General features: G+C 39.6%; 1 protein-coding gene across 3 annotated transcripts in view; it reads left to right on the forward strand.

The window, feature by feature from the left end:
• Positions 1-19,935, forward strand: part of BCL2 (BCL2 apoptosis regulator) — a 166,896-nt gene that overhangs the window by 72,392 nt on the left and 74,569 nt on the right. The gene's annotated exons all lie outside the window — the stretch shown is intronic.

A 19,935-nucleotide genomic window follows, 5' to 3' on the forward strand; every position in this document is an offset into this window, starting at 1 on the left:
CGATCCCGGCCCAGACCTGAAGCTTGCATCCCGATGGCAGCATCCTGTTTGCCCGGGGTGCTGGGCTCCGAAGGCGAAGCGGCCAGAACCGAGGTCACTTTTCTCACTTCCTCCTCCTCAGCAGGTGCACAGTGAAGGGTCAGCCTCTCCATGAAAGAATTACGGATTCATTGAAAAGCTGTCAGATGACTGGGCCAGCCTGTCTTCTTCCCTTTTTATCAAGTTATGTCATGGCCCTTCCCCAGGCTGCGGTTTGTTCCAGAAGTGAAGAGCCTGTCTTCTCCTTCAGCCCCCGACCCTATCCTAAATTGCGCCATGTCCCAGTTCCCTGTGTTACATAAATGACTGCATGAGTGGAGTGAGCGTCGCGCTGTGGTGCCCAGGGCCTCCGAGCCCGCGGGCGGTCAACTGTGTGCCCGCCTGCCTGCTCCTCCCTCACCTTCGTCATCGGTCCCTGAGAGTACCACTTGCCCCGGCTGCCTTAGAGGGCTCCCAGGAAAAGGGATGATGTCTCTTGGTATCTTTATAATGTGCTGAACACAATATTTTTTTATTATGAACAATTTCAGGCAAACAGGAAATATGGAGAATAAGATAGCAAATGCGTGTGTGTTATCGTTTTGTCATATCTTTATGCCATATGTACTTTACACCTTCCCACCCATCTGTAAAAAAGAGAGAGAAAGCACTTCCCAGTCCCATTCCCCTTCGCCCTTCCCAGCGTCAGTTTCAGTTGGATGCTTATTATTACTGTGAGCGACAGCATCTTTTACATGCATGTATCCATAGGCAGTCTGTATGTTTTTAAATGTTTTTAAGCTTTCAGTGATCTCATTGGGTTTGTGTTCTGCCTTATACTTGTAAGATTAATCTGTTGAGAAAGATGGCCCCGCTACCTCATCCGTGTTCCATGCTGTGTACTATTCAATCAGAGGAAGGACATTAGAGTTGTTTCTAACTTTTTAAAATGCCCTTTTGAAGAACATTATACTCGTTTCTAACTTCGTGACATTGCAGACAATGCTACAACATGCACACGTGCTTTGGACGCTTGTGGAAGGGTTTCTTTTGGATGTGTGCATGTGTGTGCATGTGTGTGTGTGTGTGTGTGTACTACATTTTTTGAAGATTTTTTTATAGATGTGCTGGGCTGGCTCAGTTGGTAGAGCATGTGACTCTTGATCTCAGGGTTGTGAATTAGAACCCCATGTTGGGTGTAGAGATTACTTAAAATAAAATCTCTTTTCGGGGCATCTGGGTGGCACGGTGGGTTGAGCCTCTGCCTTCAGCTCGGGTCATGATCCCACATCGGGCTCTCTGCTCGGCAGGGAGCCTGCTTCCCTTCCTCTCTCTGCCTGCTTCTCTGCCTACCTGTGATCTCTGTCAAATAAATAAATAAAATCTTTTAAGAAAAATAAAATCTTTTTTTAAAAGATTTATTTATTTGAGAGAGAGCAAGCACAGGGAGGGGAGGAGGGGAGGGGGGACAGGGAGCAGCAGGTTCCCTGCTCAGCTGTGAGCCTTGATCCCAGGACCCAGAGACCGTGACCTGAGCCAAACGCAGATGTTTGACTGAACCACCCAGGCGCCCCCAAAATAAAATCTTAAAGGTTTTTTTTTTTTTTTTTTTTAATAGCAAATGTTACAGTTAGTCTCTTCCTACCTAACCCTGATATCATTTCTTCTCAAAGGTGTAGAGGCAGACGTGCAGTTTCTGGGTCTGAGGGCAGAAACATCATCAACCTCGGTGGACGTTACCAGGTTGCTCTCCCTGCAGTGTGGGGGGAGGGGGTCTCCTTGCTCCGTGTCTTCTCCAGCTTGGCCTCATCAGGCCTTTATGTGCTGCTTATCTGATGGACTGTAAAGGTATCTTACTCTGGTATTGATTTATATTTCTCTGATTCCTGGTGAGGTTCTGCTTTTCTTCCTCGTGAACGTTGGTGGTGGGGATTTCTTTTTCTACATATTACCTCTTCGTAAACTTTGATCATTTTTTTTTGTAGTGGATTGTTTTTATCTTTATAAATTAAAAAAATCCTGGATTTTAAAATGCCAGTACCGTTCCCATACAGTATTATATTAGTTTCAGGCGTGTAGCGTAGTGATTCAACACTTCTGTACGTTACTCAGTGCTCGTCGTCTAAAGTGTACTCTTCACTCCCCTTCACCTGTTTCCCCCGCCCCACTCACCTCTCCTCCCCTCAGGCTGTTCTCTGTGGTCAGGAGTCTCTTTTTTGGTTTGTCTCTTTTTCTCTTTGTTCATTTGTTTTGTTTCTTGGATTCCACACATGAGTGAAACCACATGGTATTTACCTTCCTCTGACTGACTGACTTCACTTAGCAGTATACTCTCTAGACCCATCCATGTTGCTGCAAATGGCAAGATTCCATTCTTTTTTATGGCTGAGTGATATTCCATTGTGTGGAATATATTATGTACGTACACACACACACCTCATCTTCTTTATCCATTCATCTATCGATTGGCACGTTAGGCTGCTTCCATAATTTGGCTATTGTAAATAACATTGCACTAAACACAAGGGTGCGGATATCTTCTTGAATTAGTGTTTTCATACTCTCTGGATAAATATCCAGTAGAGGAATGACTGGATTATATGGTAATTCTCTTTTTAATTTTTTGAGGAATCTCCATACTCTTTTCCACAGTGGTTGTACCAGTTCACCGGTCCACCAACAGTACACGAGGGTTCCTTTTTCCCCCACATCCGTGTCAACACTTGTTTCTTGTGTTTTTGATTTTAGCCATCCTGACAGAGGTGAGGGGGAGAGCCCGTTGTGGTTCTGATTGGCATTTCTCTGACAGTGAGTGATGTTGAGCTTCTTTTCATGTATCTGTTGGCCATCTGGATGTCTTCCTTGGAGAAATGTCTGTTCATGTCTTCAGCCCATTTTTAAATTGCATTGTTTGTGGGTTTTTTGGTGTTGTGTAAGTTCTTTATATATTTTGGATTCTAACCTTTTATTGGATATGTTATTTGTGGATATCTTCTCCCATTCTGTAGGTTATCTTTTAGTTTTTTTTATGGTTTTCTTTGCTCTACAGGAGCCTTTTATTTTGATGTTGTCCCAATTGGCTTTTTTTTTTTTTTTTTTTTTTTTAATCTTCTATCTCTCAGTCTATTTCTTACAGTTAAACTTTGTCTTTTTGGTGTCTTTTGTCACTGGAGTTTTAAAATCAAATTTATTACCACTTTTTTCCTTTTTTTTTTTTTTCCATTGTATCATTCCCTAGCCCAAGATTATAAAAATAGTGACTGTATTTTTTCCTAACATTTTAAAGTTAACTATAATTCTCTCAGAACTCATTTGTGCATATAGGGTGGATTTGAGTCTATTTTTTTCCCATATGGATAACCAGTTGTCCCAAACCATCTATTAAATAGTTCAACCTTTCCCACAGTTTTATGATGCTACCTCTGTCTCATCTCAAGTTCTGATACATGGAGGGGCTCTCTCTATTACACTGGTGTAGTTATCTATGTCTGCCCCAATCCTAATGTGTCTGAATTATAAGGCTTAAATTAATGTCTTAATATTTAGCAGGACAGTGCCCACTTTCCACTTTTTCAGTATTGTCTTGGGGGGTGCCTGGGTTGCTCAGTGGATTAAGCCTCTGCCTTCAGCTCAGGTCATGATCCCAGCATCCTGGGATTGAGCCCCATGTCAGGCTCTCTGCTCAGCAGGGAGCCTGCTTCCTCCTCTCTCTCTGCCTGCCTCTCTACCTACTTGTGATCTCTGTCCGTCAAATAAATAAAATCTTTTAAAAAATATATTGTCTTGAGATACAGAGCTGATGCATAAAGCAAGAATAAGGAGTAAGAGAAATAAGGATTAGAAACAGAGAAACAAAAGAAGCATTATTTGCAGATGATAAGACTGTCTACATAAGAGAATCCAAAAGAAACTACAAACAATTATAAGTAATAAGAAAGTTTGGCAAGAACACTGGAGACAAGATTAATATACAAACACTCATGACATCCTTATCAGCAACAATCAATTAGAAAATGTAGTTTTTAAAACATTCCATTAGCTATAGCAATAAACTATGACAAACCTCGGAATAAATCTAAAGCAAATTATTAAACTTCACTGAAAGTCATAAGACCTAAATAAACAGATATATATCACACTCAGAGAGTTGAAGATTCAACATCAATATTAATTCCTTTTAAGTTAATATATAAATTTAATGTAATTCATATTAAAATCCCAGAAAGCCTTTTCATGGACATTTTTAGCTGGTTTAAAAATTCACATAGAAGAAAAAAAAATTCACATAGAAGAATTAAGGTCAAAAAACACCTGGAGGGGTGCTGAAGAAAGCGTATTTGTCTACTTTCTGACTTTAAAGGAAATGTGTTCCTGAAGTTAACTGTAGGTTCTTCATAGAAATTACTTCTTAGTTAAAACTTCCTTCTGTTCTTGGTTGGCTAGGTATTTCATTGCATTTTAAAATTGTGAAGTGGTGTTAAATTTCGTTAAATACTTTTTCCTACATCTATTGACATGATTATTTAGTTTTTCCTTTTTAATCTGTAAGTGTGCTGAATGACATTAGCTAATGTTAAATCTTTCTTGAGCTTCCAGAATAAACCCTACTAAGTCATCACAAATACACACACACACACACACACACACACTATCACACATTAATCATGTGATAAACATGGTATATATGATACATCATATATGTCAGTTTAAAAATCGTATATATTTTTAAAGAAATAGTATAGACTTATACACACACCACACTCCTGAATCTGTTTGCTGATATTTTATTTAGGATTTTTGCATTGATATTTTGAACTGAGATTGACTTACTGCTTTCCTTTTTTGGACTGTCAGTCTATTTCTAAAATCCAGCTCTAGACTGAACTTATAAAAATACATTGAGAAGCATTTGCTGTTTCTCTATTTTTTGTGTGTCAATTTTGGTAACATATTTTTCTAGGAGATTTTTTATTTCATCTGTTTTTAGATTTATTGCTTTAAAGCAGAGAACAGAATTCTCATACTTAAAAGAATAATTACTGTATTTAGAGTTATGGGGTTTTTTATGCCTAATAGTGTTTGTTTCTGCCTTCCTTTATTTCTCTAATTCATTCTTGTTGAATATCTACCTATTTTATTAGTCTTTTTTAAAAAATCAACCTTTGTTTTCTTCCTACTCTATATTGTTTCTTTGTTTTATTGATTTGTTGTTGTTATTACTATTGCCTTCCTACTACTTTGTCCATTTGTAGGAAAAGCATTTTCTTCCATTGTCTTTATTTTATTGCTCTTTATCTTCATAATTTTAAGTTTTTCTTGTTTTTTGATACTGCATTTAATGCTAAGCATTCCTTCTTCTGAAGTCTAGGGTTTCAACTATTGTTCAGTTCTAAATGTTTTGATACTTTCATTTCTACTTCATATTAATAACTTAGTGTGTTTTTGAAATTTCAAATGTACTTGGGCTTGGTGGCTGTGGTTTTCTTATTGATTTCAACTTTTATTGTATTTTGGTTGATGGTTGTGGTCTGATGTTAGCAGTTCTTTGAAATTTGTTGGAACTTACTCTGTGGTCTAGAACCTGGTAAATTTTTGTAAACATTTTGTGTATATTCTTTATTGGGTGGAAGGTTCTCTTTCCATATCCATTAGATCAAGTTTTTAAGATACATTTTATAATCTTCTGTATCTTTTTCTTCTTTATTGGCTTGGTCTATTGATTTCATGAGATGTGTGCTAAAATCTCTTGCTATGATTTTGAATTGTAACATTCAAAGAATTAACTCAGCTTTTGCCATATATATACTTGACACCGTACTGATAGGTATACAGCAGGCTTCCTGGTAAATATGCTTTTATTGTTAAGCAATGACCCTCATTATTCCCCAGCAAATGCTCTTGCCTTGAAGTATACTTGATTGGACTCATTTATTTATTCAATTAAAAGAAATATTTATTGAATATTTATTATTTGTAGGGACACTTATAATTTGAACACATTATTTTATGTGTAGTGCTGCTGTGACATTATGTTTTAGGCTTCTCTCTTGTAAACAACTAGAGTTTTACAAAACTCAATCTGAAGATTTCTGCCTTTTAATAGGTTAGTTTAAGCCATTTACATTTATTTAATAAGTCCATATATTTGGAATTCACTAGGAACTCAAATATTTTTGATATGCCGTGCTCCTTCTCTACTTAATTTTTCTTCCTATTCTTTTATTAGATGGCTTGAGTTTCCCTGTTGATGTTGCTTTCCTTTCCCTGTGTCTACGACTTGCTCTTTGTGCAGTGCTAGGCCCCCTGGCCATGGCTACCACACTCAGGGTCTAGCCTGAATCCCAAGCCCAAGTGGATAGGTTCTGTGAAGACAGAGGACCTACTCAGGAGTTATTTCCCCAAGAAGACTTCTGAGCTGGGAAAATTTGTGAAGGATCCAGCTCTCAGTGAAGCTAACCTGAGCAACATGAAGGCCCCTTTGGATATTCTGGTGCCTGATCCTGTGAAGGGGGAAGAGAAGGAAGAGCAGAAGAAACTACAGGAGAAGGAAGAAATGGATTAAAAGATGAAAGTGCAAGCTGAAGGCTGAGATTTTTCCATAGCCCAGTAAATGGCAAGAAGGTCATGATCCTCTTGTAGCACCTGACACCTGGGACTGAGGATGTCACTGAGCAGTCTGCCTGATCCCAACCTGGGGTCACCTTAGATTGAGGAGAGGGTCAGTTTTGCAGTGGTGGTCCAGCAGGAGGTGTGTGAGCTGATATCACCCTTCACCCGGAGCTGGAAGCCTCCCACACTCCAGTCTCCAAGGAGTCCTCTGAATGGGGCAGCGTAGGCAGGCAGTCCCATGGGTGTGGTGATCCAGAGCTGGTATGTGAGTTGGATGAGGCAGAGTCACGGGACTTGGGTGGGTGGTCATGGAGATTCCACCATGTTCAGGAAGCTCAAGAAGCCCAGGGGAGAAACAAAGGGAGTGATGGATTCAGAGCCCTCCTTATCATTATGTGATGAACCCAGCAGATACATTCGTGCCTCTCACCCGGAGCTCCAGACTTTCCCCACCTTCCTCCCCTTGAGGTTTCTCCTTCACCTTATGTCCCAGGCACAATAAATACGGTTATACCACTAAAAAAAGGATTGCTGTTTTCCTCTTGAGTTGTAATGTAGGTGATTTGTTCCATTATTTTAGCTGCTACCCTTAAACCTAAAAATTGTATTTGAGTAAACAGAGTCTAAAATTAAAGTTTATCGGGGCGCCTGGGTGGCTCAGTGGGTTAAGCTGCTGCCTTCGGCTCAGGTCATGATCTCAGGGTCCTGGGATCGAGCCCTGCATCGGGCTCTCTGCTCAGCAGGGAACCTGCTTCCTCCTCTCTCTCTGCCTGCCTCTCTGCCTGCTTGTGATCTCTCTCTGTCAAATAAATGAATAAAAAAATCTTTAAAAAAAAATAAAATTAAAGTTTATCTCTATCTCTGTCTTTGCTTCCAAAGCAATATAACAGCCTCCTTAGAACATTTTAATGAAGTTTTTCTCTCTCATGTGTTCTGATAGGACACCATTGGATATTTTATCATCTTTCATTTTGTTTCTTTTTGTCCCCAACCACTTTTTTCTTTTAACAAATCTACTTTTTCAAATTTATCAAAATATATGCCATTTTATTTACACTGTAGTTAAGAGCATGAGATCTAAAAGCAAACTGCCTGAACTTGAATCCCAGTTTTATTGTAAATTACTTAGAATGGTGCCTGGTATGCAGTAAAGTACAGAGTAAGCCCTCAGTGAATGTTACAGATGATGCTTCTGTTCATCCTTTCTCAGTTCAAATACTTCTAACTGAAGTACATTGTGGGGTGGTTATTTCATCATGGATTTGAGAATATTAAACTATGTTTCTCAATCTCTATCTGAAAATATCTTTAATTTATCCTCCATCGTGAATAATAATTTTCTAGGTATAGAATTCTTTGTAGCTACGTTTCCTCGGCATTTGAAATGATTACTTCATTGCCTTCCAGCACCTGTCATTGATGAGGTGGAGTTTTGACTCGTCTGTTGTTTGCTTAGATGTGTCTATTTTTTTCTCTTCAAATGCTCTATAGATTTCTTTTCTTTTTGTCCTTGTCTTTGATGATCAGCAGTTTCACCACAATCCTGTCTGGGTTTCAATATGCTTCTTAAATCTAAGGATTCCTAATATTCATCAATTCCGAAAAATTCTCAATCCTAATCTCTGATTATTGTCTCTCCCCAGCTGTCTTTGTTACAGCTTCGTTAGCCCACAGTTACATGTATGTTAGACTTTGGGATTCTCTTCCTTATGTCTCCTAACCATTTTTTTATATTTCTCATATCTCTATTTTCCTGTGGTTGATTTTTTTTCTTAATCTTCCCCTACGCTTTCCATTCTTGTCCTCCTAAGGTAAGCAACGTAAACATCTGGCATGCATCCTTCCACACATTTCTTGAAGCTCATATAAACTAATGGCACATATATATCCATATAAATTAAATAACAGTATTTTGGTTTTGTTTGCAAAAAAATGCAAACATACCATATGCATTACTGCACAACCTGTCTTGCTCTTTTAGTAACATATTCATGATATCCTTCCAGATAAATAGATAGAAATTTAACCAGTTTTTACAAATAGCTAAGTAAATTCTAAGGTATGGCTATTCTATGATTTATTGAGCTGTTCCACACTATGGGTGAACACTTAACGTTATTTGTTTTATGTCTCCATAAACATTGTAGAGAAAAACATCCTTGTACATATTTACTTATGGGCTGTTTCCTTCATTTCTGTGGGAACAAATTCTTCCCTACCCTGCCTTGCCCAGTCCCCCTCCTAAAGAACATCACTTTCCATATTTTAGCTTTTTCTTCAGACAGATATAAATTTATATATATATATATATATATATATATATATATATATCACCATATGCCTAAGTAATATGTATACATTTTTAAATTTTTTTATCAATTTTCTTCATGATGCCATAACTTTATTCTAGTAAATAAAGACCTAGCTTTCTTACATAACTGTATCCACTGCTTACCCTCTGCTTTCTCCCAGATAATTATATTGCAGTGTTTAATTAAATCAACCGTTAGTGTTTTCCCTATTTTGCCTATGTAAATAGCATTATCAGTGGAACTTTTTATTTTCATGAAGTTAATATCTATCTTGTTTTTTCATTTCCTTAGTGTTCTTCATACCTGTTGCAGATTTCTCCTCTATCTTGCATAGCCTCACAAGTACATTTTGCCACAAAGCTAATTCCATCAGTAATCTGTTGGTTCCACTTATTTTCTTGGCGACATCCTTTCTACAGACTTCCATTTTTCTTTTAACTGAACTTTTCTCTAGGCCTGTTGTACACCTGTCATGCTGGGATATCTCTTGTTATTCTGGAACTTTCCATTGCCTTTCTTCTGAGTTGGACCCCCTTTCCTGATTTATTCCACTGCTTAAGGGATCACGCCCTCCAGCAGGTCATCAGAATTAAAACCCAGTGCAGTGTGGTGGCCCTCAGTATGTCTTTCTCTTGATCCACCTGGCCCAGTCTGGATGGACTGCTGTCTGTGCCTGGACCCCAACTGTCTGCTCCCTTCAACTTCATCCCTCTGCCCCTCAGTCTTAAGTGGAATTGCATAAAATTCCATCTTCTTTCCACTCACTCATTTTTGTGGCTCCCAGCTTGTATAGCCTATCAAAATGGATCCACGAGAGATCTAAATCCACATTTTGAATGTCTCTAAAGGTCTTTATTCTTTCTTTTTACTTGATGTCTGTCTTGCACAAGGAAATCTAAGTCAAAAATACATTTTCTTCTAAAGTTTGAAGATGTTGCTCTTACGTGTGCTAACTCCCAGTGTTGCAGTTGGAAGACTAAACCCATTCTCATTCTTTATGCTTTGTACCTGATTTTTTTTCTCTTTTTCCCTAGAACTCATAGGATCTTGCCTTTTTCCCAGGATTCTACATTTCATATAATTTTCCTCTTCATGAATCTGTTTTCACTTATTGTACTGAGCACTGAGTGTGTTCTTCCAATCTGTTGATATTTGCTTCTCTTTATTAGCCCGTTTTTTCTTTTTCCAGAACTCCTATTATTTGGGTGTTGTACTTTCTAGGCCAGTTGTCTGATTTTCTGACATTTTGCTTCCTGTTTTCTGTCTCTTTATCATTTTGCTCTTTGGGTTGGGGGGGGATTTCTTAAACTTCAATTTCCAACCTATCTGTTGGGTTTTCTTTTTTGTTGTTTTAAATCTCCTCTTTTCATCTATAAATAGTTGGGTTTTTTTTTTTAAAGCATTCTGTTCTGTTTTCATGTGTATGACATTCTCTTAGCTTTCTGAGAAAAAAATATATATATATATATTCTCTTTTGAAATTTTCTCCTCCCTTCATGATCTCTGTTTCCTCCCTGTTACCTTTTCTTCTTTGTTTTGAACTCTGTTTTTCATGTAGATGGTCTCCTTGCATGTCTGGTAACCCTTGACTATCCGCCTTTATTCAAGAATGAAGAATTAATAAGCTTATTAGAAGCCCTGAGGATGTGTGAGGGACTGGCTAACTTTGAGTGTCACTGTGGAATAATATGTTTATGCCATTTGTTGGGGATCCCTAAAGTCAAACCCTAAAAAGGGGGAATATCAGAGATAGCCAGAATCTCCAGAGAACACTCTTCCAAACTTTCACGTGGAGGGTAAAGATTTTCCTGTGAGAGCTGAGAGCTTCAGGGAGGAATAAGACTGGAGGGGTCAGTATTCAGAATACAACTTTCTATTTTGTTTGATGGATGGCATCTCATAATCCAGGAATCTTCCCTCCAGAGACCAAACCTCCATTTTACCCGTTGGGATAGAAAATGCTGTCCAGTAGGATGGAATTGAAGAGGGGACCTGAAATCTGGAAATATAACTGGTTCTTAAAAATCTTTCACTCCATTCTCATTTTAGTCACCTCTCTCCTCTTCTCCCTCCCCCATTCCAGAGATAACTAGTGCTCTCTGTTCCTGGACCTTTGGAACATCTGCTGGTTGGTTCCTAATGTTCCCTGTTCCTGGTTTGGAATTCTGCTTCCTTTGATGTGCTACTTCTATTGCTGTTTGTCCATCTGTTTTCCATCTTCCAAAATCTCGTTACGACTTTCTCTTCACCTGTTCTCCTTATCCTCATGGGCTTACGTCTTTTAAATAGTTGTTTTCCCTAGTTTTAGTGAGGATTCATGTGAGACCAACAATAGACATGTGTGTTCAATTCTCTGTTTTTATTTTGAAGTCCTTTGTTACATTTTAGTTGATTTCTTCAAATCTGTTCTTCTAGTTCATTAGTTCTATATTTGTGTATTCTACTATCTAACTTTTCCAGAGTTATTTTTAAGAGTTTTATTTTTTTAATTGTATTTTGTTTTATTTTTTCAAATCTGCCTATTTTTTCATTTCCTTCTATTATTTCATTATGGTTTTTAGTCTTTCTTATACCACTTTAATAATTTTACACAGTCTTATTTTGTAGTCCAGTTCAGACTCTAGTATTTTTCCAGTTCTTAGATTTTAGTTTTTCAAAATTTCCCTTTACATCTATCATGGTAGTTTATTTCCCTGTGTGTGTGTGTGTGTGTGTGTGTGTGTGTGTGTGTGTGTTTTGGCAAGTTCATCTCACCCCGATTTCTTTTCTGTGGGAATCATGAGTCCTGAGTTGTGACATTGTCCCTACATGATGGCCACAAACTTGTTTTTTTCTGGCAATCTAAGGAATTTTAGTGGTCCTAGAATTGTGTTTATGTTCATTTCTCATAATGAATGAATCTAGGTTTAGGACTATACCTAGATGTATAGATAGTGTAAATTCTGATTCTACAACTGAATATGGTTCATGTTTAGGGTTTTGATTTTGTAAAGGTGTCCTAAGCTCTGGATATAAGGCAATTTTCTGCCCTTCATCTTTGGCCTAGTGGGCAGAGTGCTTTTAATTTCTTTTTCATGAATAAGGTCTTGTTAAGGCTTTGAGATTCATGAATGGGGCTCAGTTCTGGACCCCCTGCCTCATAGAGGACCAAGACCATGCCCGTTCACGAGCATTAGAATCTAATCACAATCCCCAGATCTCTAGGGGCATTTGTGTAAGTCTGAAACTCTCTATGGGTACAATGGAGTCAACTTTTCATTAAAGCTCTGGTTTCAATTTTTTTTTTTTAAGATTTTATTTATTTAAGATAGAGAGGTAGAGGAGCAGAGGGAGAGGGACAAGCAGACTCTGCACTCAACATGGAGCCAAATGCAGGGCTGGATCTCACAGCCCTGGCTGAGATCATGACCTGAGCCAAAATCAAGAGTTGGATGCCCAACTGATTGAGCCACCCAGGCGCCCGTCTGTTTTCAATTTTTATCTTCATTCCTGTATCCCGTGCTTCTTTCTTTTCCTTCCTTTTTTCCTAGCTCTGCTCTGTGATGTTTTCTTGAGAATTTCATGTCTTTGTAATGGGAAGAGACCCACAGAGTCAGCCCAGTGTTAGCCATTTGTTGGAAATTGATGCTCACACCCACTATTGACAATGCTACACCTAGAACATACTAAACAAAAGCTGGAGTCGAATGTAGAATGTCATGGATTGCCCCAGATCGAAAGGTTCTTAGAGACTACTTCATCCAACCCTAGCATTTTATTTAAGGAAACTCGGGCTCAAAACTGATGAAACCACTTGCCCACAGACACTTGGCCAGTTAGTGAAAAGGCTGGGGATAGATCTCGGAGGGTGGCCACTTTTTTGCTCACCACATCACAGAGAGGAGCACTGTCATCTAACAGCTAGCACTTGTCTGGTTGCAAGACACCTCGATCAGATGATTGTGACTTAAATCACTGTAAGATTTTGGGAAAGCCCCATATACCATTGTGTTTCTCTTGTCTTGTTTTTATCTTCTGGAATGGAAAGTAATAATGCTTATAGGATCACTTAAATCATTTATTCCTATTCTAATTTTGTTTTCTACTTTTATTTTTTAGAGAACAGTATCTTTTTCTCTCCTTTTTTCTTTTTCTTTCCTTTAGGGCCCAGTTCAGGTTTTTGTCATCTTCCAGAAACCTTCCCTGAAGACTGAAGCCCAGGGAGGGTTTTTCTCTTCTCTGACTCCTTTTAAAATTGTCATTTGAACCTCACAGTTGGTAGCATATTATGAATATTTCTCACCCTGTTTAATTACTGGATATGTATGTGCTTACCCCAACTAAATTGTAATGGCTAGTTTGTAGAAATCCTATTTATGCATCTTTACCATTCCCCAAAGTGGTTTTCTTGATTAATTGACGAGGAAACAACTTAGAGGAAATATGTTCTCTGAGATAGAGCCTGGGCTTGGTGTCAGGAAGCCTGGATTCTGCCCCTTTTCTTAGCATCAACTCCCTGTATTTGAGCAAACTAACCTTGTATAGACAGACCACTGAAGTCCGACAGTACACTCGTAATAGAGTGGTCATGTAATTTGTCATTCAAACTGCGACAGTTATGAGAGCAAGGGGGCACTATTAATAATTTTGCAGGGACAACAGGTGTAAAGCAGGATCCTCCCTGACAAGCTGGGACATATGGCCACCTTATGTCATAGATCACCTTGGGCTCTTCAGAAAAATTTGCACAGCTGCTATCAAAATACCAGTTTTCAAACCCAAAATTATCATTCCTTACACACGTTTTCATCAACTAGCACAACTTCACAGGTAATAAAATTTTTAGTTTTCCCAGACCTTCATGTTTTCTCAGCTACTTTCACGGCTTTAAATGCTCACTGTAACTGAAGTTAACATAAATTATGGGGTTTGAGACTCAGTACTGCTGAGAGATGGATGCCTTTATTTTCCACATCAACCCACTCTCTGTCCTGGAAGAAAAGAACACCCCTGATTTCTAGAGTCATGAGCCTTCTCTTCTTTGGGTGCTTTATGAAGCATAGGATCTTCCCTCTGGTCTACCTAGTGTAGAGGGAAGTGCTGTGAATGGTTGCTGATCCACAAGGGTGGATGTGTCTTCAAATAATGGTGGATTTAGTGGCTTAGCATAGTGAGGTGAGTAGGTCTTTAACAAGATGTATTATAACAGCACCATGCCTCACTAGCTGGCTTGCTTCTACAGCTCCTGCCATAATGCTCTGTACATAGTAGATGCTCCGTAAGGGTTAGCTTGAAATTCTGAGAAACACTTGGAAGAAAGTGGTAGCTAAGTAAACTCACTTACCAGTGCTAGTAACTTCATTTCTGCCTATGCTTAGGAAGTCCTGCCATGGTTGGGCCGTGGTGTTGGAATGCAAAGAAAAACAGATACTATCTCTTCCCTCGAGTATCTTATGATCTAGAGGCAGCTTCAGAGCATAAACAACTAAGTCTTAAGAAAGTTCAGGAGAAAGAACAATCAGTTTTGATCTGGGGGAGCTAAGGGGCATTTGAGCTAGGTTTGAAAAGTAGGATTTTTCTTCTAGGCCAGAGAGGGGAGAAGACCATTTCACACAGTGGGAAGAGCATGAACAAAAACCTATCAGAGGACAATTGCTTGGTATGTTTGGGGAATCCCAAAAAACCCTACATGTTTGGAAGACAAGCTTTAATGGGTGATGGGATACGAAAGGCTTCAGTCCCTTGATGTCAAACTTGAGAACTCAGGTTATATTATATAGACAACTGGAATCACGTAGTTTTGTGCAGTGCAGGGCTATTAACTGACCCATGTGTAGACTGATAACCTGGTGGCAGGGAGACCAGTCGTGAAGAGGCTGCTGTGTCTAGGAGAGATATAAAGAAAGGAGGATAAAAAGAAGGAGCCAGATACAAAATACAGGGCTGGCAGTTGGTTGGATGGTGGGCTGAGGAGGAGGGAAGGACCAAGCTCAGCACCAGGGAGCTCAGTAAGTGATGACTCCATGAAAAGACCCTGGAAAACCAGAGGGGAGCAGAGTTGGACTGGTAGATATTTCTGGAAAGGTTTGTGAGGAGATGAAGTGAGCTAGTGCATGAAAAAAGCCTTGAACAGTGCTTTGCATAAAGTAGGTGTTTAATAAACACTACATTAAAAGAAGGGAAGGAAAGAGAGAAAGGAAGGAGGGAACTCCAATCTCCACATTGTACCATAACAGGGAAGACAATTAGGGTGTTAGGAGATCCAGCAGGAATCGTTCATTAGGGCTGTTCCTATCAATGCACTTGCTAATTATTTCATGTCAGTTGGATATACAGACCAGGAGAGAGCTCAGAAAAAGCAAAAGACCAGAATTTGCTGGGGCCAGACAGAGGTGAGCTTCAAGCCAAACTTGGAGGAAGAGAGAGAATTGGCATGATGAAGAGGGCCTGTGGAGATAGAGGGAAGCAAGAAGGCAGACTCGAACACACCACCGGTCCAGGGAGCAAGAAGGGTGCTGGTTGACATGGAGGGAGTGTCCACATGTGGAGAAATGCCATTGGGTGAGCCATGGGGGAGTCGTTTGGCGGAGGACGTTGCTTACTTTCTGATGAGCCTCTCCTGAAATTTGGTCAGGAGAACCCTGTTCCCTGTAATAATCAGCCCTATTCCTCCTACATTCTTTCTGACCGTTTGGATGACAAGCAAGAAACTAAGAAATCAAGTCACACTGACTTTTTCTGGGTAGTCGTTTCAGGATAACCCAATAAATCCTTTTGTTGGAAGTACCGGCCAGTACTTCGTTTCACAAAAAGAAGGGAAACAAATCACGTTTTACTTCGTTTGGCTTCTTGGCCTCAGTCTTTGGTTATGGCGTAAACATTTTAGCTTGATAATTACATCGTTTTTAGAAGGTAATGCATGGAGTGGGTTGCTACAATTGTTTGCCTTCAGTTCTATCACATCTTCTTCAAGAATGCTAGAAAACAGAAACACAGCTTAGTCAGTTGCCTCAGAGCATCAGAGAGAGGGAAGGTGTAAAATCTGGCAGTTGGCATGGTGTCTCATCTTGAATGAGAAGGTCTTGAAGCAGGAAGTTCTTTAGAGGCCTTCTCCTGCCACCTTCTTCAGCCTGGTGCCACCAACCCCCGTCCTGAATGCTTCTCCTGAAGGGACTTTCTGGAATGTGCCAACTTTTTAGGAAAAGGCAAACCACAGCTGAATAAAAACTTTCAAGTTAACCTCTCCTGACACTGGTTCCACACCTGTGATGTTTGGCCACTGTATGAAATGAGTGCAACCCTGAAGTTACCTAGGAATGTTTTTATTTGATCTACAAAATCCCAGAGTCTGTCTGAGACAGTGCTTCTTGATGACGTATTTCTTTTTTGTGTGGAGAAAGCCTTATAAGGTCATCTTCTCATGTAATTTTTCTTCATCTTCATCACCATTGATTTATTTTGTCTTTTCCTTCGGGTGTCATGCATTGTCTTGATATGGGTTCCAAGAAGTGTCTGCATTCCGAGATTTGTTACTAAAAATGGGCCAGTCTCAAAAGCAATGACAGCTCCGTATAATTTTTTGATCACATCACCTGACTTTGACCTGTGGCTGGGTGGCCTCAGGTATTCATAGAAAACTTTACGAAGTGCCACTGAAACCTAGTTGTTCTTCCTCCGGCATTTCACTCATCCATCGCTTTACTTAGAAAACATCAGAGGCCTACTCTTTCCACCATTTCCTCTTTATTTGGGGCCTTTAACAACCCCCACTGACACGCCTGCTTCGTAAATGGGTTTTAATTTTTGCCTCCAGGGCCCAATGCCTAATATCTGAAAACCTCCCTTGGATGACGACGCCATCTTACTTGAAAGCCTTCATGGCATAATTCTTTTAAATAGTATGTTATTTCGATTATGAAAGCAAGATATGGTGTGTTTTTTGCAGAAAATTGGGGAAATAAGCAAAAAGAAGGGAAACAAATCACTCATAATCCACCACTGCCAAAAAAACCCCCAACCTATTGTTTATCTGTTGGTACACATCCTACAAGTTGTTCTCCTCTTTGCCTGGCACTGAAAAGCTTCCCAGTGTGGTCCCAGCTCGATGTTACAACCTTCCCTCTCTGCTTGCTTTTGCTCTGGGGACCTATACTGCCTTGCGGGGGATTTTTTCATATGTTCCCTTCAATGATATTTTTTCTGATTCTATAAATAATAAATGTGGTTGTAAGTTTTTTTTTCATACATATAAGGAATAAATAAGACTTATCTCCTGAAACAGCTCAACCTCCTGCAATAAAAAACATTGATATTTTGCAGATCACCCCATCATCCTCAGTTCACCTCCATGTGCCTGAGTGCACACACATGATTTCCTATAAATGAGATCATAGCATCCATGTGGTTTTTATGGTTGACATCTTTCATTTTCACTTACTACTTCCCTCCCACTTCCTTTCTTCCCTCCACCCTATTCCCTCTCCCCTGTGTTGCCAGTGTTATCAACCCTGCGTATATCCTTCTGAGCTTTACTCCACGCTCTTGTCATTATATCAGACATGAGATAGATATTCACACATACTTGCTGTGATTCTTGTCATTGATTTATAAAATCAGATTATAGCATTTGTCTTCTCTCTTTCTTGCTTTTTCCTCACTTAAAAATGATATGTTGTTTAAATTCCTCCATTCTTTCTTTTTATTTCTTTTTTTTAGACAGAGGGAGGGGCAGAGGAAGAGGAAGAGAGAAATTCTTTTTTTTTTAATAAGTTTGTATTTTTTTTTAAGATTTTATTTATTTATTTGACAGAGAGAGAGATCACAAGTAGGCAGAGAGGCAGGCAGAGAGAGAGAGGGAAGCAAGCTCCCTGCTGAGCAGAGAGCCCGATGTGGGGCTCAATCCCAGGATTCTGAGATCATGACCTGAGCCGAAGGCAGAGGCTTTAACCCACTGAGCCACCCAGGTGCCTGGAAGAGAGAAATTCTTAACCAGGCTCCACGCCCAGTGCAAAGCCCAATGAGGGTCTCAATCTCATGACCTTGAGATCCTGAGCTGAGCTGAAATCAGGAGTCAGACGCTCAGCTGACTGAGCCACCCAGGTGCCCCACATTTTTCTTTTTCATGACTGCATATTACTCCTTAGTTGTCTGTAGCATGGCTTGGTAAATGATTCTATAATAACACTATAGTGAACATCCCTTTGTTCATGTAGGCATGATACAGCCTGACCAATGGCAGTATTTTTAAACTTGGGTAGATATTTTCAGATTGCTTTCTAAATGGCACAGAAATATCTGTTTCCACCCACAGCGTGTGAAAGTACTTTTTTCTGTATCTTTCCATGTGGCTATGGCATTGTTACCACCAAGGGGCAGTGCCTTTAAATTGCAGAAAGGATGGGGGGCAGCATCCCTTTGAAATTTCAAACTTAGATACAAATATGGGGCCATAATAAAACCATCACAGTGATATATATAGAAGAGAATTCATTAGGAGGAGATCATGGTTTACTAGAGTTGGGTTTGGGGGAACCAATATTTGTAGAAATGAAGTGTTATTTTATTTTTAGGATGATTTTTTTTTTAACCTAGCATTGCAGCTAGAAATTTCCCTCTTGGCTTTAATTTGCTTCTTTACAGTTTTTGTCAGAACTGAAGAGGTAAAAACATCACACATAACTTTTGAACTTTGAGTCAACCCTGAAAATATGCAGATGGATGTATATCAGGGTGAGATCTGGTGAAAGTTTCCATGAACATGGTTTATATTTTAAATGCTTTTAAAATAACTGTCGATGTGGTGTTAGAAGCAGGTGGAAGGGCTGCGTCTCACAGACTACCTCCTGAGCTGTGCAGGGATGTTTGTCTCCCCTCCTCTCCTCCAAATGGCAACACAGTCCCATTCTCTCCCTCCTCACGGCCTCTCTGCCTCTATGTCATGGACTGTCTGGTGCTTTCTGTTCTCATCCTGGCTGCAAGATCTGCCACTGCTTCTCTTATCCTTCTTTGTTCTTTCTGCCCCTCTTCCTTCCATTTCTCCCATATTTCTCTGCTTTCCCACAAAGAGGCTTGGCTTTTGCAGCTGTTGCCAACCATTGAGATTGCATTTTTGGACCAGCAAGTCCACCCTCCCACATCATTTTGGGTGCAGCCTCAAGGTCATCGGCCTCTCTTAGCTGCTTTCATTCCTAATTTTTCTGTTGAAAGACCCCCTACCTGACACAGATGCTTCTCCCATACCCCCTTAACTTTGTTTTATCTGCCATCATTTAGGAACCTTGAGTCCCTGCAGGCCTGAGGCTTCCTTGTTCTTTGAGGTAGAAATAGATCTTATCTCTGAGCAAGCTCTGACCAGCCGTTCTGTTGGCTGCTGCTGTCCTACCAAGTAAAGAACCTTTGGATTATTATGGATTGTTAGAACTGTGTAGAGAACAAATGAGGTAATCTAGAATATTGTTTCATTGTTCTTCAATGACTGTTCTCAGTGTCAGGGGCAGTCATGAGTAGGATTCTGCTCTCAACGCCTTAATGCTGAGTCTGCTCACATTTGTAGGTTAGACAAAGCCTAAACATTATTCCGATATTGTGTGTGTGTGTGTGTGTGTGTGTGTGTGTGCATGCACGTGTGTGTGCGTGTGTGTGGTTGAATATGTACAACTTGTCTGAACACAGTAGCTCTGTGGTTTATCTTTTTACTGAGAACTGCTTTTTTTTTTTCCTTTTCTAAGAAAATGCCAGTTTTCTAAACTGAAGTCCTTCTCGTGAGCTCATCAGCAGTGAGGGGTGTTGTGTGAGGATGTGTTTGTAATAATAAGACCAAACAGTTGCCCGATTCCGGTGACTTTAACACAAATCATGTTGACTAAAATAGTATTATGTGATGCTGGCATGTGACATTTGAATATTTGCCAAGGAAAGCACTCAGGTCACTATGACTGGCTGCAAGAGTGAGAGATTTTCCTGTTTTACTATTTTTTATACATTTTTGTTTGTGAATCTGAAACCAAACTTTATAGTT

The sequence above is a fragment of the Lutra lutra genome, chromosome 12 (genome assembly GCF_902655055.1).
Source record: "Lutra lutra chromosome 12, mLutLut1.2, whole genome shotgun sequence".
Taxonomy (NCBI): Eukaryota; Metazoa; Chordata; class Mammalia; order Carnivora; family Mustelidae; genus Lutra; species Lutra lutra.